This window comes from Monodon monoceros, unplaced genomic scaffold, assembly GCF_005190385.1.
Source record: "Monodon monoceros isolate NGI ecotype Baffin Bay Population unplaced genomic scaffold, NGI_Narwhal_1 Super_Scaffold_17, whole genome shotgun sequence".
In the NCBI taxonomy this organism is placed as follows: Eukaryota; Metazoa; Chordata; class Mammalia; order Artiodactyla; family Monodontidae; genus Monodon; species Monodon monoceros.
The window spans coordinates 21,066,807-21,079,448 of NW_021703773.1; the positions used below are offsets into that span (position 1 = coordinate 21,066,807).

The 12,642-nt window shown below is 40.3% G+C and overlaps 1 protein-coding gene across 2 annotated transcripts in view; it reads left to right on the top strand.

Moving 5' to 3' along the window:
* SORBS2 (sorbin and SH3 domain containing 2) overlaps nucleotides 1-12,642 on the top strand; it is a 320,493-nt gene that overhangs the window by 41,631 nt on the left and 266,220 nt on the right. Inside the window, exon 2 of one of the 2 annotated variants that reach the window (XM_029226673.1) lies at nucleotides 6,749-6,825. The exons of the other annotated variant lie outside the window; for it this stretch is intronic. The gene's annotated coding sequence lies outside the window, so the exon portion shown is untranslated. The remainder of the gene's footprint in view (nucleotides 1-6,748; nucleotides 6,826-12,642) is intronic. 2 annotated transcript variants of the gene reach the window in all.

Below are 12,642 nucleotides of genomic sequence, written 5' to 3' on the forward strand. Positions count from 1 at the left end.
GTGTAAAACATGTAAAAATTTAGCTTGAAAAGAATATAGAAAACTCAATTATTTAAGTTAATTAACTAATGCTTTTACAAGAACATATTTGCCAGAGGGGGAAGGAAGAAGTTTAGATAAGCAGGTAGCTAAAGGGTAACTCCTTTTGAGAGGAAAAGGAATTTAAAGAACGACTTTTACTAACCACAGCCTCAGCCTTCTTCACAATACTGTCCCAAACAGCCATGGGTAACTTCTGCCCATGGGCCTCAATCATCTATGTGTCAAGCCAAAATGGACAAGAAGTTAATTTACAAAATCATGATGATAACCATAGCAATAGCATCTCCTACCCCTTACTGAGTACCTGGCAGTAGGTGACATGCTTCACATCGATTACCTCTAAACGTCTCAGAGCCTAGGTTTCTTCTCTAAGGATTAAGGATTTTGAATTCTAGATCCAGAGTTACCAAATCATTTTTTTATGGCGTACCCCACAGAAGATCACTACAAAAAATAAAGCTATGTTACATTCTCTTTAGTTCTTAGTAATACTAGTGACGATGGCTGATATTGATTGCATGCGTACTATGCACCAGGCAGTCACCACACTGGGAACCTTCCATGGATGTGATGCTCAAAACACCCCATGGAATCAGTGCTATTGCTATTGTCAGGTCACAGATGAGGAACCTGAGGCTTAGAGAGGTTAAGTAACTTCTCTGAAGGTGTGCAAATAGTTAATGGCAAAGCCAGATTCCAACTCAGCAATTACGGCTTCAGAGCAGGAGCTTTTAATTACTTTGTCATAGAATTAATATGTCATTTGGGAATGTTGCATAAAGCCCAGAACAGCTAAACCATTTGTTCTCAACAGAGGTGAACTGAAGTAATTCACAGAATACAAAACCAACAACTTAGGAGGCATTATAGCAGCTTTAGTAAGATACAGAAAGCAATTAGGATTGAATATGCATTATGCATATGTATAATTGATTTATATACATAAATTATTATATAATATTAATTTATATGCTATTTATATAATAATTACCTCTATGTATACATATATATAATTCCAACTACCAAGTTAGAAGCTCTTCCTTTTTAATCTCAGCCTTGCCAAAGATGGTCTTTTTATATTCTTTAACAACTGTTTGAGACACCATAGCCTCTAATATTATCATTGTTACCTTAATATAGTAGAAAAAATGTAAGTTAAGGATTTTAAAATAATTTATCTTTTTGCCTTCCTCAAAGAGAGATTCAGAAATTGAGATTTGAAAAAGTAATATTATTTCAAAGTGACATTTTCTTCAACAGTTCTACCTCAAGTAATACTTTTAACCCAGATTTTGAAGAATGCATAGAAGTATAGTATGCTCGTTGAAAATATTATTTGCAGGAAAAATATTATTTCCTGATATAATTTACAAAGAAGAGGGCAAACTACTAATAATTCTGATTGACAGATAATCTACAAAACAGCTCTTTTTACAATAGGTCTTTCTTATGATACCTATACACGAGCCTCTCACTGTTGTGGCCTCTCCCATTGCGGAGCACAGGCTCCGGACGCGCAGGCTCAGCGGCCATGGCTCACAGGCCCAGCCACTCCACGGCATGTGGGATCTTCCCCGACCTGGGCATGAACCCGTGTCCCCTGCATCGGCAGGCGGACTCTCAACCACTGCACCACCAGGGAAGCCCGATACCTATACTTTTACTAAGGAGCTACTATTTCACATTTTGTAAAACTGAGGATTTAAAAGTTAAAATAAGCAGAAAGCATGAAGCTCTTTTAACCACAAAATTCTGGTTGCTAATGATCTGGTTACGTGAATTTTCTGACCAATTAAACTTTAACCTTGAGATTTTGTTTGTTTCGGTGCTTGCCTCATAAGAATTGTCCAGTAAAGACATTTCTTTACATGCTAAGGAGCTTGTAATTCATTGTTTGAAACCCTGATAAGTGTTATAACATTTGCCTTAATAAGAATAATTTAGCAAATATAAATTTATCTTTGCATGCTAACCAAAGACCCTATAACCATTGCTAGAAAACTCTATAGACATGAGGATTTGAGTGATTAGTATGTATGTATAATAACCCAAAAATAACCCCTCAACATTTTAAAAACATTTCTGCCATAAATTATTTTACTGTAAATTTTTCTCTTCAAATTTTTGGGTAAGGCAAGGGAAAAAAATCTAGTTTTGGAAACATTTTGCACAACACATGTATTCTGAAAAGATGAATATGAATTAAATTTTATAAATGGCTTCATCATTTTAGACTGACTAAGGGAATTCCAGGGCTAATTCTTCAGGAAAATAAATAAATGCAACCTAGCTAGTAGGAAGCAGCCGCATAGCACAGGGATATCAGCTCGGTGCTTTGTGACTGCCTGGACGGGTGGGATAGGGAGGGTGGGAGGGAGGGAGACGCAAGAGGGAAGAGATATGGGAACATATGTATATGTATAACTGATTCACTTTGTTATAAAGCAGAAACTAACATACCATTGTAAAGCAATTATACCCCAATAAAGATGTTAAAAAAATAAATAAAGTACTGCTAAAGTCAAAATAAATAAATAAATAAATGCAACCTAATTTATCATCTTGTTTCATTTGGTTGAGGTTGTGAATGCTGGATTTGCACCAAGTGAGGTCGGCCTTGACCCAGAAAAAACAGACGTCCATAAATGGTGTCTTAGACAACTTGGTCATTGCACTGCTTTCATTGGACTATCCTTGGGCTCTGGATTAAATTTAGTCCTTGCTTTTAGTTACTGAATCAGATGCTTAGTCTGAAATGTTGCAATGTTTCTTCTCTCTCTCTCTCTCTCTCTCTCTCAGCATACACATGCACACTTGCACATATATACAGAATACTGCAGCAAATTGAACCAAAGCCTGGTACTCTTTATGTGGCTCCATTAAACCATCCCTAGGCAAGAGTTGCTCAGGATATTACTATTTGATCATATCAGCACAATGTCGTGTGGGACATCCTAGACAATCGGTTTTTAGATTTATGCTCAGTGCACCTTAATTAAATCACACGATGCCTTGGCCTCTATAGTGAAGCTCACGGCGTCCAAATAATATTCTCTTCACTTTTCCTGAAGACTTGGAACTGACTCCTTTTCCATGTCACTCCCCATTTTATTCCTACTTCATCTTTGACTTTTTCCCAGAGATAAAGACTAAGCAATAGGGCCAACATGCAGATCGATGTAGTCACAAGTTAGTTTAATTATTGCTTCGTAGCCTTTGTTTTATATCTATTTTGCCACCATTCACTGACTAACCCAAAGCAATACTGTCTCTGAAACACCCAAGGATTATTCTTGATTTTTTCATTTTTCTCACCCAGTCCATACTTCAATGAATCATTGAGTGTGACAGATCTAACTCCTAAATTAAAATAACAACAACAACTCCCTTTCTCTCCTTCCTTACACACATGGTACTCGTTCAGGCCTTTCTTATCTTTGACATAGACTATTGAAATATTTTCCTTTGTAATCTCCCTTATATTGCGCCCCCCCCCCTTTCATTTACCCACTGTTCGGTTGCTAGGATGATCTATTTAGAATATAAATTTTAAAACTTTCAGTGGCTTAGGATACAAATGAGTTTCCTGGATATCACACAAGTAAAAGTATTATCAGATTCCTGTCCTATCGTCTTTGCTCTACCTTCCTGCAGGAATGGGATGTTAATAAGAAAACATTCATTAAAGACACAGAGTCTATACGTCAAAAAGTCAATGTATTATAGTCATTGTGCTTAGATAGAATGTTAGCCTCTGGTAGAATGTTAACCCTTCAGCTCTTTGAATTCTCTCATATCTTGGCTTGAACCCATATCCATCAGTGTTCCATGACTTTATTTACTACATGGAGTCTCCTCCATGTAGGGGCATATCCTTTTAACCGTCCATATTTATGGTTGCTACAGATGACTGCACTTTTTCCAGTGGTTCAGTAATACATACTAATCACTGGCATGTGGTAACTTTTCCCCCCAATGCGTAAGCAGTACTTGTAATGGCGGACAGATATCATAAGAGTAGCTGGGAACTGTTAAGTGAAATTTATCAACACACTGATGTTACTTCCCAGTGAAATCATCCTTCAAATAAGAACCCTCTGGCTGCAGCATTTGCAGAAGATATGGCTCTTTGTAAGTGAGCACACACTACAGACGCATGGGCCTAGGAAAAGGGTACAAAGAACACCCAGTGGGGGGGGAGTCACAGAGCACCCTTTGTCAACCATTTTATTACACCACACAGTATTTCTGTGTTTAGAAACAGAGCAGTAAATTGAAGTCAGAAGTAAGGGATTTCCATATCTCAAAAACCAGTTATTAACTGTTTAAAGAAAATTATTCTGTAATGTGTAACCTCAGTATAACTGACGTAAATATTATCCTGCAAGTTAAATTTTACTTGTATTTCTGAAAGAAGCTAGCTCAGGAAAATTCCACTGTTTGAAGTTTTACCTTATCAACGTATTAATGTTCTAGTTAATCTCAGAATAAATAATACCTCAAATATTTATATTTCTCTGGTATTCTTCCCTTTTTAGAGTCTTCATTCTTGTAATTGTTTGAGAAGGTATAAAGCCCATTATCACAACTTTTGCTTCGCTTTCAAAATTGACTTTCGATGTTAGTGCCCATGATTAAATGAAAAAAGAAGGCCATTGGCATTCCCTTTTCCCTGATCTTTTGTTCCAGCCCCACGGAGGTCAGCCCCCATTACAGCCTCCTGTTCTTGCTTTGAAAACTACTTCAAGATACAATCCCTGCTCTGTGGGAGGGTGTTAATACAATCGTCATTAACTACTATTATTCCCTTTAATCCAACAGCCTGATTGTTCTTGACACCTGCTGAATGTACTAATAGCAGCAAATGTGTCTAAATCTCTTCTTGGAGATTGTATTGAACTCAGAATCCATCGATGCATAAAATTACCCATTTTCTTTAAGTGTATTTCCTTATGCATGAATCCACTGGAATCTATCTTTTCCACTTGCTTCCCATAACAAATTCCACAAGAAAATTGCTGTGGAATCCATTAGAGTATTTATTTTACCCAATTTCATTAAATGAGATCACTTTGACTATTCCAAAACATTTTTGGGGGGGCTAATGATCATTTGATTCTTCTTCGGGGATGAATAATTATGGCCATACCTTTTTTGAGATTTCACATCACTCTAATACATTCTGTTAATCAATCCTTACTGACTATTTACAATCCAAGTGAAGATTTGTGCTACAAATTAGTGATCAAACTTTTTCATTAATAATACTTTTGAAAGGAAAATGCAAAATATAGTTTGCCTATATTTTATATCTCTGAAAAAATTATTAATGTTACAGTATGCTGAAGTCATAATATTCAAGTTTCTTATTGTTATGGCCAAGTTCTCGGAGAAGAACCCTAGTCCTTCATTCTCAGCTGCCTTGTCTGGACCAGTCACAATCAAAGGACTACCTGGGACCAAGAACGCTGAGACCTGGGCACTGAGCAAGAAAGCAGCCAGGCTCTGGGACCACATTACTAGGGTTCCTGACAGGTATGGTGCTATCACCATGGAACACCAGATGCCACCCTTGGCACCAGGACCATTGTGGCCTGGAGGAGGGATGTTCATGCCACTGCTGAACTGTCCTCCACAGACCTCACCTCTCTGGGTTATCTGTCCCTTAAGCAAAGTCTGAGGCTGGAGCATAGGCTGAGCTAGGTAAGAGCCAGGGAAAGTGTGTACCTGGCTTTTTTTTTTGGATTCTTTATTGGAATGGTTTAATAGAGTAGGTGTTCCTACAGAAGGGAATTGCTCAAACAGGCATTGAGTTCAGAAGTTGCCAAAACAATGTCCACTACACCATGACCTTGACATAATCAGTTGCCTTTGCTTCAATGACATCACTTTTTGCCCTGTCACTCAGAAGAGGTTTGGTTTACGGTCAGAACTTTGGTCTCCAGTGAGCCCTAATCCATTCTTCTTTCTTTTCTGTGTCTTGGGTTCTTGGAAGCATGCAACTAGTAAAGAACATTTTATTAGGTCTAGAATTAAAGGTAAATGTGCAATGTGATCAGATGGAGAGATCATTTAAAAACTGATGCTAAGGCGGGACTAGGTAGGGTAGAAATATTGATAGAAGTGGCCTGAGAATCAGAAGAGGCGGGTGCGTCCAGATTCTGTCAGGAGCTCACTGTGTGATGGCTCCCTTCTGTCTCAGGAGAATGCTGGGCTAGGATGAGACGGTCTCCAGGCCCCCTTCATTTTCTGACAGTCTATGATTTTCAAGTCACAGTGATGTTTGCCATAGCAATGGGGTGTGATGTCTGGGATGATGGCATGCTTTGTTCCCTTAATGGGGACTGAGGCAGCAGCTCTGTTTGGTATAAGCTGAGCTGTGTCAGCACAATGGAGCTGATTGGCTGGGCCCCAAAAGCAGACCCCAGAGAGATATTGATTCTGACAGGCAAACAATTAAAGGGGGAAATTGGTGCTTTGTGGATAAGACATCCGTGTGCCTGTGATATCCTTGACCAAGTTTTCAATGGAACATGTGGCTTAATTGGAATGGACAGAACGCTCTGGGTTAAGACCAGTCTCAAAAGGGGCTGGAGACGATGTCTGTGGAACTGGAAAGATACACTGACATTTTCAAATCTATTTTTATTTTTGAAGGTTTCCAAGAGCAGAAATGACTATCTCTTTATGTTTCTTACTTCTGCAGCCAAGTAATATGTTGGAAAATTAGTCAAAGTCACATTTTAATGTTATGCAAAGCTGCTGGGGGCCATGAAGCATTTGGCAAGTTTTACTCCCACTTTCCCTCCACATCTCCTGCCAACATTTTCTTCTGCATTTGATCCTTTTGCTCTGTTCTTTTTCATCTTTTCTCCTTTAACATATTCCCATACTATTTGTACTCTTTAAAAATATGCACATGTATTCCCATGATTCCTTCCCTCACAGACTTTCATAATATCTATGAATGAGGTGCTGAGTGGCCCAGATCCCTCAGGATCACAGCAAAGGATGAAGTTTTACAAATTCAAGCCCTTTTAGTGGGTGTGTTCCAGCACCAGCCATCAGTCCCTGGCACCTCGACCTGGATGTGACCGTGGGAGCTGTGTCTGCTGTATTTCAACTGTCCATCCTGCTTCAACCAGCCACAAGGGTGCACATGTCAGGACACTATATCAAGCCTTCTTACCATACATGTCTCTAGTACATGCATGAGCCAGCTGGAGCCGTCATAACAAAATCTCATAGAGTGGCTGTCCTAAACAATAGAACTTTATCTCTCACAATTCTGGAGGTTAGACGTCCAAAATCAAGGTGCTGTTCCATTGGGTTCTGGGTGAGAGCTCTCTTCCTGGCTTATGGAAGGCCACCTTCTGGCTACTTCTTCACATGGCCTTTCCTTGGCGTGTGCATGCAGGGATGGGGCGGGAGGAAGAACGGACTTATTAGTGAATCCCATCATGAGGGCCTCCTCACGATCTAATCTAGCCCTAATTACCTCCCAAAGGCCTCATCTCAAAATACCATTTCATCGTTGGTTAAAGCTTCAACACACGAATGGCTGGGGTGGGAGATGGGGGCACAATTCAGTCCATAATAGGACGGCACAAGACAGCCCATTCCCTAAGTACTGAACATAACAGGACCTATCTCTTCATCCTTCCTCCTCACGATGCAACAGAAATCACTGTAGCTTGCCCTATTTCATTCACAGCTGTCTCTTTATTGCTCTCCTCCACGTACAGCATCCTTAGCAAATTCAAGGCCAGTCACTTCACTGGTCTAGATAATAATGGTCAGAGTATTTGGACCAGAGAAGAACGTATTCTATACTTCCCTCATTCTCGTGTCTTGATACAGTTGTCCTTTTACCTGCTCCAAGTTGTTGTTCCTTTTTTCTGTGGTAAACTATAAATAATATAAAATTCACCATTTTAACCGTTTGTAAGTGTACAGTTCCTCAGAGGCACTAAGCACATTCACGTTATTATGCAGCCGTCACCACCATCCATCTTCAGATCTTCATCTTCCCAAACAGACTCTGCCTCCAATAAAACACTAACTCTTCTTCCTTCTTTACCCTACCCCCTGGAACCACTATGCTACTGTCTGTCTCTATGAATTTGACTACTCTAGGTAACTCATATAAGTAGAATCATACAATATTTGTCCCTTGTGACTGACTTATTTCACTCAGCAAAATGTCTTCAAGGTTCATCCACATTGTAGCATACATCAGAATTTCCTTCCTTTTTAAAATAATCTATTGTATGTAAATATATACCACACTTTGTTTACCTAGTCGCGGACATTTGGATTGCTTCCACCTTTTGGCTGTTGTGTATAATGTTCCTATGAACACGGCTCTACAATCAGAATCCTTCTTAACAAAACAAATAATTTGGAATTCTGCCACTGCTCTGAGGAATAACTAACACTGATTGCTTGGTGTTTGCGAAAAGGAAATGTTGTACAGCTGCCTGAGTGGATATTTCAGATTATGTCTACCCTTTGCCCCTTAAGGATACGTGACACAATTCTAAAACATTAATAGGACTTCCCTGGTGGTGCAGTGGTTAAGAATCCCCCTGCCAATGCAGGGGACACGGGTTCGAGCCCTGGTCCGAGAAAAGCCCACATGCCACGTGAGCCACAACTACTGAGCTCGCGTGCCTCAACTACTAAAGCTCGTGTGCCTAGAGCCTGTGCTCCGAACAAGAGAAGCCATAGCAATGAGAAGCCCACGCACCTCAACGAAGAGTAGCCCCCGCTCACTGCAGCTAGAGAAAGCAACGAAGACCAAACACAGCCAAAATAAATAAATAAATAAAATTAATTTAAAAAACAAACAAAAACCAAAATAAAAAGTTAAAAAAACCCCTCTCCTTCCTGTCCTCTGCTCCATTTCCCCCGTCCCCAAAGGACGCAGCTTTTATTCCAAGCCCATCAATGTAGGAGGGGGAAGTAGGAGGCCCAGAGAGGGCAAGAGGCTGCCCCAGGGCCTGTAGCATGCCCCTGACCACTCAGGGCTTTCCAGGCACCGTACTCCAGCCTGGTCCACCTGCCTGTGCCCTAAGGCCAGTCGGCCAGGGGCGAGGGGCGGCTCCTTATGGCTTTCATGCCCTTTGTTTGCAGATGTTGAATTTCGCATCGTAGTTTCTATATTGTCCCTGAGTATTAGAACTGTAATTTATTCATTTTTCTGTGTCTGTGCCAAGACGCCCAGGCTCTGGGCCTGCCCTCTTGCCTAGGAGGCCTTGCCAGCCCGCAAGCTTGTGGGAATACCTAGTACCTGAGCTTACAGGTACCAATAAAGAGGCTCTATTTTACAAAAAAAAAAAAAAAGTTAAAAAATTAAAAAAATAAATAAAACATTAACAGCTTCAAAGTTCTTTCACTGCTGGATATTTTCTTTAAAATCTTTATTCTTCTGTATACTCAGGCTAATTTCTAAGGCAATTGCAACATTCTAGTTTACTCTGATGCTTAAGGATTTCTGGTATAAACAAGAGTAAAGAAATTAACTTGGCATCAAATTTAACATAAAGTATAAAAAGAGTTATAAGGGTTTCTTAGATTAAATTTCAGGAGATACAAAAAGTCACTTTTTTTGTTGCCTGGTGCAAAAGAGAAATACTAGAATATACAGAATCTTAACCTCATAACATTTGAGATCTGGAAGGAATTGTAGAGACAACGTAGCTCAATTCCTTTATTTCATAGTTGAACAAACCCGGAGAGATTATGTGATTTCTTTGTTCACTCTATTCTTTTATTCATCATTCATTCAATATTTGAGGGTCAGGGCTTCCCTGGTGGTGCAGTGGTTGAGAGTCCGCCTGCTGATGCAGGGGACGCGGGTTCGTGCCCCAGTCCGGGAAGATCCCACATGCCGTGGAGCGGCTGGGCCCGTGAGCCATGGCCGCTGAGCCTGCGCATCTGGAGCCTGTGCTCCGCAACGGGAGAGGCCACGACAGTGAGAGGCCCGCGTACCGAAAGAAAAAAAAAATTTGATGGTCAACTATATATGATGCGCTGTGTCCCAAACTATATAACATACACAAATTGCTTATAGTTTTGTTCCTACCCTTAAAGAGCCTATCTTCTAGCAGGAAAGACACTCTAGGCATTGAAATTCAACAAATATGGAGTCACTACTATGTTCAGGCCAGTGTGCCCCAAATTGAAGAGGATACAAGAATGGGAAGGAAGGCAGACCCAGAGCTGGTGAGCGTGCAAGCCAACAGTGGGACAAGATGCACATACTTTGCACTGTTAGAAAGGGCCCAGGTGAGGCCTTGGGGCACAGTGAGGACTTGAAAGGGTTTTAGGGATCACATCCATCAGGGGAAAACGTGTACTTCTGGACAGAGCTAGTACCTGTCCACAGGCTTCAAAGGATGTAGATGAATAGGTAGAGATGAGAAAATTGGGGAGGAATGTGACCAGGACAGGAAGGCAGAAGAGAGTGAGGCTTTTGGGGGGGACTCCCCTTGGGAGCATCTGTGGAGGAGGGCTTGAGGGACAGTCTCTTTGCTGCTTTCCTAACTTTGCTAGGTTACGGTTCCCTGTGTTAAGAATGCTAACCTGTTTTACTGAGGTTATAGTAGCTCATTTTGCTGAAATATCAAAAATAACATTTTTCAAATCACTTGCAAGAAAAATATTTTTAACAAACCACAACGTTTCTAGTCCATAAGCGTGCATACTGCCTGGTATGAATTTACAGTGTCAAACTCTTAAGTAATAAAAACCACAGTCTCGGATAGCCCCTAAGTTGTGATTTCCCCTTCCTGAAACCAAACTGGTTGTTAATTAAGCAGTAGTTTTTCAACTCTTCAAACAACTAAATCTTTAAAACAGCTGTGGAACTGTGGAAAAGAGGGAAGTGTGTTTCTTCAAAGACTCTAATTTGGCTTGCTCAAAACCTTCCTCAGTACACAGAGCACCTTCTTTTCTCCCCAGCTCATACAGCATTCTACTAGCAGAAAGAAATGTATTAGTTTTTTATCACTTGAACTGTGAGTGTTTAAGTGAGTACATCCTCACATTTACTCAACAACCACGCTTTGTTCCATGGACTCCATCCCTTTGCTCCTTGGATGCTGTCTACTGCTCCCACTGGCTGGCTGGTCTTTGCTAATATGACCCAAGTGCACCTACAAAGTCAACACTCACCTCCCAAGCATCACTTTGTATCTTTAGACAGGCTGGAAGGTTCCTCTCACTTGAGTTTTTCTTGAGTTGCCTGAGTATTTCTTGAGTTGAAATCCGTTTCTCTGCAGTTTCCAACCATTCGGTCTAAGTTATACCATTTGGGGCACACTGAACAATATGTAACTCTCATCAAAGCACAGCTTTGAAATATTTGAAGACGGTGACAACGTCCCTTTCTGCCACAATGAGTTTGCTCCAGGCTGAATGACCCAGATCGCGCCGATCATCCTTTGTGCCTCATAAGTCCCAGTCCTCTCATCATGCTGTTTCCTCTTCTTGCTACACATGTCCTAAAGCCCTTTGAGTGTGTGCTTCCCTACACTGAATCCCATGTCCCAGATTTGGCCTGAGCAGTGGATGTGAAGCAGAAGCAGACCACGCCACATTAACAGTATGTCTCTCAATACAGCTTAAAATACCCTAGACTTTTTGATGCCCTCCTCACTTTTTCTTTCAAAACAATTGCTAGCAGGGGTCTAAAACTCTTTGGGCATAGTCAGGGAACAAGTCATTAGTCAGCCTAAATGCTTTCTCAGTTCATAATTTTCTATCTTTGCCCGTGGACTTGCTGTGTTCACTTGTAACACATTGTATTTGCTTGTAAATAGTTGTGTTTACCAGCTTGTCAGGTGGTTTACCAAGGAGCGCAGTCACTTATAAAAAAAAGGAATGTTTAATGCCCTGGATTTCCTCAGAACTTTTAAATAGGAATGATAAGTTGAGAGAGTGGCCTTTTGGAACTTATACATTAAAATAGAAAGTTTTATCTGACATAAATTGTAGCAGTATTTTCTTAGATCAGTCTCCCAAGGCAAAATAAATAAAAGCCAAAATAAACAAATGGGACCTAATCAAACTTAAAAGCTTTTGCATAGAAAAGGAAACCATGATCGAAATGAAAAGACAGCCTACGGATTGGGAGAAAATATTTGCAAATGATGTGACCGACAAGGGGTTAATGTCCAAAGTATACAAACAGCTCATACAGCTTAATATCAAAAAAAGAAACAACCCAATCAAGAAATGGGTGGAAGATCTAAATAGACATTTCTCCAAAGAAGACATATAGATGGCTAAGAGACACATGAAAAGATGCTCAACATCACTAATTATTAGACAAATGCAAATCAAAATCACAATGAGATATCAGCTCACAAGGGTCAGAAAGGCCATCATCAAAAGGTCTACAAACAATAATGCCGGAGAGGGTGTGGAGAAAAGGGAACCCTCCTACACTGTTGGTGGGAATGTAAATTAGTGCAACCACTATGGGAAACAGTATGGAGTTTCCTTAAAAATCCAAAAATAAACCTACCATATGATCCAGCAATCCTACTCCTGGGCATATTATCTGGAAAAGAGGAAAACTCTAATTCAAAAAGA